This window comes from Porites lutea, chromosome 9 (assembly GCF_958299795.1).
Source record: "Porites lutea chromosome 9, jaPorLute2.1, whole genome shotgun sequence".
In the NCBI taxonomy this organism is placed as follows: domain Eukaryota; kingdom Metazoa; phylum Cnidaria; class Anthozoa; order Scleractinia; family Poritidae; genus Porites; species Porites lutea.
In genome coordinates this window covers 25,211,538-25,220,253 of record NC_133209.1, presented here as the reverse complement: position 1 = coordinate 25,220,253, position 8,716 = coordinate 25,211,538, and the positions used below count along the sequence as shown (strand labels likewise).

At 37.9% G+C, this 8,716-nt stretch overlaps 1 pseudogene; it reads right to left on the bottom strand.

Moving 5' to 3' along the window:
* Positions 1-6,032: 6,032 nt before the first annotated feature.
* On the bottom strand, positions 6,033-7,294 carry LOC140948039 (uncharacterized; annotated as a pseudogene).
* Positions 7,295-8,716: the final 1,422 nt, after the last annotated feature.

Here is an 8,716-nt window from a genome sequence, read left to right as displayed (position 1 = left end):
CTTTTAAATAGGGCCTCAAATATAACCAATTTCCCCCCCAGATTTTGTGTTTACAAGCTAGCGTCCTCATTGTCCTCATTGTTTTCAAGTTTCATATGCACGTGCACAACTGGCAAAAGATATAAATTTGCATCAAAAAGAAATCTCGATTACTTTCCGAAGAAATATGCGGAATATGCTTATAATTGGCTTGTCGTCACAGATAGCAGTGAGAGCCGAAACGGTGAACGTCACGGCTCATCGTGTAGGATGGAATACTTAATTATCTTATTCGGCTAATAACATCACAGAATCTCTCACAAAGAGTTGCTCTGACGTTATAATGTATCATTTATCTCTTTACCCGGTAATTAGCATATCCCGGAGATTTAACCGAGGGTCCTTTTTGATGCAAATTCTATCTTTTTGCTAAATGTGCACGTGTATATGAAACTTGAAAACAATGCCAGTGAATAATGAGGACGCTCACTTGTCAATACAAAATCCGGGGGGAAAATTGGCTATATTTGAGGCCCTATTTAAGAGCCTTCCCTATTTTCAATGTTCTTAAAACTTGCAGGGAATATTTCTTGACAATTGATCTCGGGATTGTCGAATTTATAAAAAAATTTATCGAGCGGTTTTTGGAAAAATGCGAAATTTTTAGGCATGGACCAAATTACGTCCAAAAACTGTATCAAAAGCGGCTAAATGCAAGTTAATAAAATTCTTCTTACTCGCGATCGCCTAGAGCAATTCCCCTCTTTTTTCGTATGCAGTTTTCAATGGAATCAAACCACTGTGAGATGAAACCTCGTTCCCAAAGCTTATCATTTTCTTAAAATATTAGCGAATTGTGTAGGTAGCATGCTATTGCACTATTTTAATATTCTTAAAACTACATTTCAAAATATTTCGAAGACGCTCACATAGAATTTGTTCAAACTTTGCCATAATGGAGGCAATTATAGCAGGTACATACTCCCTTAAGCGATTTCTTCAAAAAACTCCTGGAACAGAGAAACACAAAGATAAATGAAAAACGTAATGGCGTCATTACGTTGCCATGGCGACTCCGATTGGAATAAAACCCAGATCATAAGAAATTTTCATCTTTATATAATACAGTTGTGGTAATCTTTTTTCCATATCTTTACTCATTCCGACGTAGTTAATGCTCAAGATTGGGAGGTATCAACCCCAAAAAATCCAGTCGAGCCACCTTAAATTCACTCATTTTCAATTGTTCATTCAGAAAAAACAGTTAAGATTACTTGTGATTCTTGGATTACCTCATATCCTCACCGTCATTTATGTTTTTAACAAACCTTTTTACTAAAAAGCCGATACTTCGTTTTCGTTGTCATTTTGCGGTGTGTAGCGGCAAATTTTAGCATTTTTGAAAGATTTAAATTAAAAAGGCCGCCAAAATGATGAACGTCTCAGCATGTATAATATACAATAAATATATAATATATTATACCACATGGAAAGTACTGGCGTACGGTATTTACGCACTCGTTGTTTTTGTATCAGAAATCTTACTCGTTCGCTGCGCTCACTCGTTCGATTTCTGATACGTCAACAACTCGTGCGTAAATACCGTACGCCAGTACTTTCCATGAAGTATTCTCTATGTATAATATACAAGCAATATCTAAAAACCTTGCCATTTCTTTTTTTCCGATTCCTTACTGGTTGCAGGTGATGCAATTAAAATAATTTATTTAAAATTAAGAATTATCTATACTTCTATGTTTTTAAGTATGTGACTAGAAGTGCAGCTGAACAATTACCTCTTTAGAAATTTTCATTCTGATAGGGTTTTTACTGAGTTTTTTGGTACAGCATGTCTTAATTTTCGAGTTGCTGTCCCCTTAGGCTATACCGATACGAGACTACATCTTTCACAGCCTTTAACGCACAGTCATTAATCCCATAACCTTGACAATGTTGGTCTCTAGCTTACGATTCTCAAGCCCATTGCGGGACGAAAAATGCTAGTAGTTTGTTGTTTTAATCGTTAACCATGCCTTTGTTGAAGAAACAGACGTTAACCAAAAAGCAATTTGTGAGAAAGCACTTTAATATTTACTAATGCGATAGGATGGAATATCTACTTGATGCAACTCATGTTGGAGAGAGCCTTCTCCTTCTAGTTAAAAAAGGTCGCACAACTAATTAATTTTAGAAAGCACGACTTTGGCGCTCAAATTCGGTAGATACCTTTTTTGTTATTATTTTGATACTTACTACATCCTTTTAGCCGGAAAGTGTAAGTTGTATGCACTTACAAGAACTTTGATGGATGACTCTAAAACAAATACAAATGATTTCAATATTGACTTGTTTTAAAATTGATAACTCGTAAAGTAAATTCAAGTCACGTTTTAAGGCTGGTAATCAATAAACGTCCTTTTTTTAAAGTAGCTTTATATGAAAGAGTTTTGAATTAGAGAAAATAAATCGTGTAGTGACGGATACATTTCAAGTGGCATTTTTGCCAGTTTGATACTCGCTCACTAAAAATGGTGCAACGGTCCGACACCCGTCCAATAGAAATTACATTTCCTCACATTACACAGGGCAAATTTCCCAATCAAGACCAAAAAATTAAAGAGATTGGAGCGAAATGTTGCCTTTAGCAAGCGTCATGAGTATGTATACCTGATAGGTTTTACTGAAGTCACACCTTTAAATCTTATTTGTGTCATAACTTTGGTGAGTTCGTCATTACATAAGAGCATTCGCAACTATTTCGGGTTTACGATCGATATTAGTAGGATTCTCAAGTGGTATTCTCACTTGAACTCCTTCAGAGCATTTTAGTATTGCAGACATAACAGGGTCCTCAATAGATTTTTCGGGATTTACGAGATTTACCTTAAGTTATTTGAAGGCCAGGATTAGGGTTCATATTTGAAGGAGAGATTCTGCATTGAACGCATGCACGAGATCCGAGTGGGATGTCGAAAATAACTATGATCTAGATTACGTGAATGGTCAAAAATTTGGGTCGGGATCAGATGAGGGGATGTTCTATTGGAGACCCTGATGTAACAACACAAAGAATTCTACCAAGAATTGAAATTGCTCAGCTAAAGAAAATTAAATTTCTGTAAAAAGTTTCGCACTTTGTTAAGGAAATATCATATTAGCGACGTGAACTCTTACTAGCATTTCAAAACGGAAATTAGCGTGCACGCAAATTCAATTTCCAAGTGTACTTCGATTATTTTCAACTATATTATTAAAGGATCATTCTCAACAAACAAGTTTAAAGACATTTTAAATGGATTTTTTTGGCTAAGGGTTAAGGCAGTTTCTCGATGAACCTCTGGTGTTGTTTAACTCTAACAAAAGAATATTCAACATTGATTAAAATATAGTTTTAACAGAATAATCGAGTTTTGGGGATTGACTGGTTTTTTTTACGTTTGGTTCAATATTGTGAGTTTTTATAGTTTTATCACACCTTATTGTGAAAGGTTATTTTAGCGGCACTCGGCATAAGGAAGGCCTCCTACGTTTCAGTTACTTTGCGTGTTTTTAATTCTATTTCGTTCTAAAATTACAGAGTCTTAATGAATATTGTTTGCATACACCTGCTTTCTTTAAAGATATATGCAAGTCTGGATATTTGAAAAGCCTGTTTCCCTTGATAACAAAGCGCGAATCCAAGTTTGGAAAATTATAACTAAGTCAGCGTGAGAATTATTGGAAGAAGTGGCCTTGCTACTGACTGAAACGATTGTTTTCGCTAAACATTTTCGTCTTTAAAATGAGTAATGATAGGGTTCGTCTAATCTTAATCAAGTATACAATACGTGCTTCAGGTAACACATACCTTCGTGCTGTTAAAACTCCTTAGGAAACCCTCTTTAATTCAGGGCTAAACATGATTTGTATTATTTGGAATTATCCTCGTGTACCGAGCACAATGTAGAAAAAGGAACAATTTAAAAAAAGCTGTCATCGAATTTCCTTTATGTGCGAAGAGTAGGCCGGTAGAATAGTAATACGTGATACAATTGGACGTCGCGTAAATTGGTCATTCGGGAGTATAAAAGTAATTAAAATGAAACATTATTGACATTTTGGTAACTACAAAATAACAAAGGGAGTATAATATTAGTAATATCATAGGTGACGAATTACTCCTTAATTTTGGCGCAAAATTTCAGCGTTAATTTGTAATTTCACATGTGAAATTACAAAATTGCCATGGCAACCCTTCCGTACGTCTCAGTGTCAATATGGCGACGAAGTTTTAATATGCCGTGAATGAAGATGTCAGGGCACAAAAAGACGCTTTAGAAAACCTGAACACACAAGAGAACGCAAGAGAACATCAAGAAGGTGTATGCAAACAATATTCATTAAGACTCTGTAATTTTAGAACGAAATAGAATTAAAAACACGCAAAGTAACTGAAACGTAGGAGGCCTTCCTTATGCCGAGTGCCGCTAAAATAACCTTTCACAATAAGGTGTGATAAAACTATAAAAAACTCACAATATTGAACCAAAAGTAAAAAAAACCAGTCAATCCCCAAAACTCGATTATTCTGTTAAAACTATATTTTAATCAATGTTGAATATTCTTTTGTTAGAGTTAAACAACACCAGAGGTTCATCGAGAAACTGCCTTAACCCTTAGCCAAAAAAATCCATTTAAAATGTCTTTAAACTTGTTTGTTGAGAATGATCCTTTAATAATATAGTTGAAAATAATCGAAGTACACTTGGAAATTGAATTTGCGTGCACGCTAATTTCCGTTTTGAAATGCTAGTAAGAGTTCATGTCGCTAATATGATATTTCCTTAACCCATTCGCTCCTGGAGATTTTGCCGAAAAACGCGTTTCGAAGCTAGTCGAGTGGTTTTCTGGTTACTGTCGTGCTATAAAGAGCTAAAACTTACCAGAAACCGGTTTACAGGTCGTACACTTCGCGGCCTTGTGATCCAGATGCAAAATATCAGCTTACGAAGTTCGGGCATGCGCAGAAAGCAAAATTTCTTTAGCTGAGCAATTTCAGTTCTTGGTAGAATTCTATGTGTTGTTACATCAGGGTCTCCAATAGAACATCCCCTCATCTGATCCCGACCCAAATTTTTGACCAATCACGTAATCCAGATCATAGTTATTTTCGACATCCCACTCGGATCTCGTGCATGCGTTCAATGCAGAATCTCTCCTTCAAATATGAACCCTAATCCTGGCCTTCAAATAACTAAAGGTAAATCTCGTAAATCCCGAAAAATCTATTGAGGACCCTGTTATGTCTGTAATACTAAAATGCTCTGAAGGAGTTCAAGTGAGAATACCACTTGAGAATTCTACTAATATCGATCGTAAACCCGAAATAGTTGCGAGTGCTCTTATGTAATGACGAATTCACCAAAGTTATGACACAAATAAGATTTAAAGGTGTGACTTCAGTAAAACCTATCAGGTATACATACTCATGACGCTTGCTAAAGGCAACATTTCGCTCCAATCTCTTTAATTTTTTGGTCTTGGTTGGGAAATTTGCCCTGTGTAATGTGAGGAAATGTAATTTCTATTGGACGGGTGTCGGACCGTTGCACCATTTTTAGTGAGCGAGTATCAAACTGGCAAAAATGCCACATGAAATGTATCCGTCACTACACGATTTATTTTCTCTAATTCAAAACTCTTTCATATAAAGCTACTTTAAAAAAAGGACGTTTATGTCCCCTTTCACGAATATGGTAAAATAATACCAACTCCGAGTGCACTTAATGTCAACAACGAAGCTTAGTTTGCTAGAGTGCATAAAAAATAGCAACAAACAGTTGGGATTAAAATTCTGGCCATTCCAGATGGCCGCTTTTATTTACATAACTAAGAAATCCAAGAAATAAGAAACTAAAAGTAATTTATTTAAGCTCTAGCAAAGGTGAGGGCCACGATAAAAGGCCACAGGACGCTGTTTCAGCGGCCGGCCCCACCCGCAGGCTGTTGACTTAGAAATGCAGACTTAGGGTATGATAAACACAGCGCCAGCTTGTGTTTCGGGATATTGACAGCTAAACGCTTGCTTGCGTAAAATTCGTACCTAAACTATGCGTTCTGATATATTTGAGAAAGGCGTTTGATTTCCAGCGACCTAGTAAACGAATTTGAGAGTCAGAAAAACCTTTAGCGGTAGCCCAACTAGCGGCTCCAATACGGAAACTATGAGCTTTGTAAAGAGCACAGTCAAGGTTATTAAACTTAAGGGCAGCTTTAAGCTTCGTGACAAAAAATGTCCTAGTGATAGGCGTCCCGTCGGGCCAGCAAAACAGGGGACCCGGAGCATAACCTCTAAGTGAAACATATTGCAAAAGCAACTGTACAGGACAGCACAAGGACTCAGGATAAATGTAAACAACAAAATTCTGTCCCGGGTCACTGTGTTTGTAGTTAATAAGAGTAAGCTGAAGGGCTTTGACGTTTCCCTTCTTATCCACTAAGCGATCTAACTGAGTTATTCTAATGAGATTAGTGCTCTCACCGGAAGTTGTTGTTATTTCTCCTATTCGCAGAAATGCAAAAAATGCAATGGCACACATAGCTGAGAGCAAATGTATTTGATATGCTGATGAGACTGTGTGTTGGAACGATCCTAATAGCTTGTTTAGGATTGGTAACGTAATCGGCAAACGAATATCTGTAGTGGGAGCTAACTTCCTATAGCCCTTAGGGAGCTGATTTATAATGGCTGCTTTGGTGGGATCATCCACTGCAGCTAATTGATGTACGTAACTAATGGCAGAAACATAAGACGTAACGGACGACGCTGCGTATTTCAAAGAGTACAAATGAGCAATAAACAAAGCTAAAATAGCTGGTTGAATGGGTAGCTTAATAAGCATGTCACCTAAAAATTGCTGGGCCCAAGAGGTAAATAGCGCCCAGGGCCTTTTGTAAGCTTTAACTGAAGCGCTACTGATGCTAGCCTCTAAAAGTGTTTTAGTTATATCGGCCAGTTCTCTGGTAGCAGATGTGGAGGAACAATTGTCGGTTCGGCTGCTGCATACTGGTCGAGGGACTTGAATTTGTCTACCTGTAAACGCGATAATGCGTCAGCGCTTGTGTTAGAAATACCGGGCAGATGAACTGCCTTAAAAAGTATGTTATGCTTCAAACATGACAAAACCAAGGAGCGGACTAAAATCAACAGTTTTTTATCTTTTGTGGTTTTCTTATTGATAACCTCCACAAGCGCTTGGTTATCTGTATGGAATGTGACACACTTATTGGCCAGCCTATTGGCCCATATTTCAACACTAATTACAATCCGAAACATTTCAAGTATGACTATATTAAGCGAGCTCCAACGCTTGGACCAAGCGCCATATAACCAGTTCCTACCAAAAACCGCGCCATAGCCTAATGAGCCTGAAGCATCAGTGTATAGGTGTATCATATCGGATGAAAGCCAAACGAAATCTAAAAAGAACGATTTGCCGTTGAACTGTGTAAGGAATTGCAACCACAAGTGAAGATCGCCTTTTACTGCGCTCGTTAAGCGAATCATATGCATCGGTCGCCTGACGCCTACTGTGAGGTTAATCATTCTTCGGAGAAATGTTCCTCCAGGCACAACTACTGAGCAGGTAAAATTTAACAACCCTATTAGAGATTGCATGTCTTTTAGAGTGACTTTCTTGCGCTTTAGGAAATCTTGTATCATGTTAGTACATTTGTCTATCTTATCCTGAGGAAGCCTCGCTTCCAACTTGCAAGTATCAAGTTCGATACCCGCAAAAGAAAGAACTGTACTAGGACCAACGGTCTTTTCAGGCGCCATGGGAACTCCTAAATCGTCACAAGTTGTTAAGAACGATAAAAGTTTTGTCAAACATGTAACTGTATCACGCTCAATGATGAGAAAATCGTCTAAGATATGTAGAATACCCGGAGTTGACAATTTGTAACGTGCAATCCATTCTAACGCGGAGCTAAATGCCTCAAAAATCTTGCACGAGCTGGAACAGCCCATGGGCAAGCACTTATCATAATAAAAGTGATCTTGCCAAAAAATACCAAGCAAGTCGTAATCATTTGGGTTAACCGGAATCAATCGAAAAGCATTTTTGACATCTGTCTTCGCAAGCGCACAGCCCCTGCCTGTGCGCCTAATAATCCTAATAGCATCGTCGATTGATGCGTAGCGAACTGAAGATGCTTCCGTAGGTATATGAGAATTGACAGATGTGCCATAAGGAAAAGATAAGTGATGAATTAAGCGAAATTCCCCTGGCGCCTTCTTAGGGATTAAACCTAACGGCGATAAACGCAATGAAGAAAAAGGCTTTTCAGAAAAAGGTCCAGCTATTCTACCTAATTTTAATTCCTTGGAAAGTTTTTCATTGACAGCTGAAGGATTTTGAATTGCTGACAGCAAATTATTGCAGAAGGACGTCTCGTGATGTCCGACGTAATCAAGAGAAAACCCTCTTAAGAAACCATCTAGTAGATAGCGCTTCGACGCCGGTGGATAACCGTCTAAATAAAACTCTAATTTACTTATTTTGATTGGTGTTGGTAGCGGCATGTGTCGAGGCGGGGCGTGATGTAGCGGCAGAGGGTTTGGTCCCTCGACATCTAAAAGCCGGATGGGTTGCCCCACATTTGAAACATTCATGTTTGAAGTTACAGCCGAAACATTTTTCGCCTTGATGAAACTTCCAGCAAAAGCCTTTGGGAAAGGGCTGAGACGATTGTT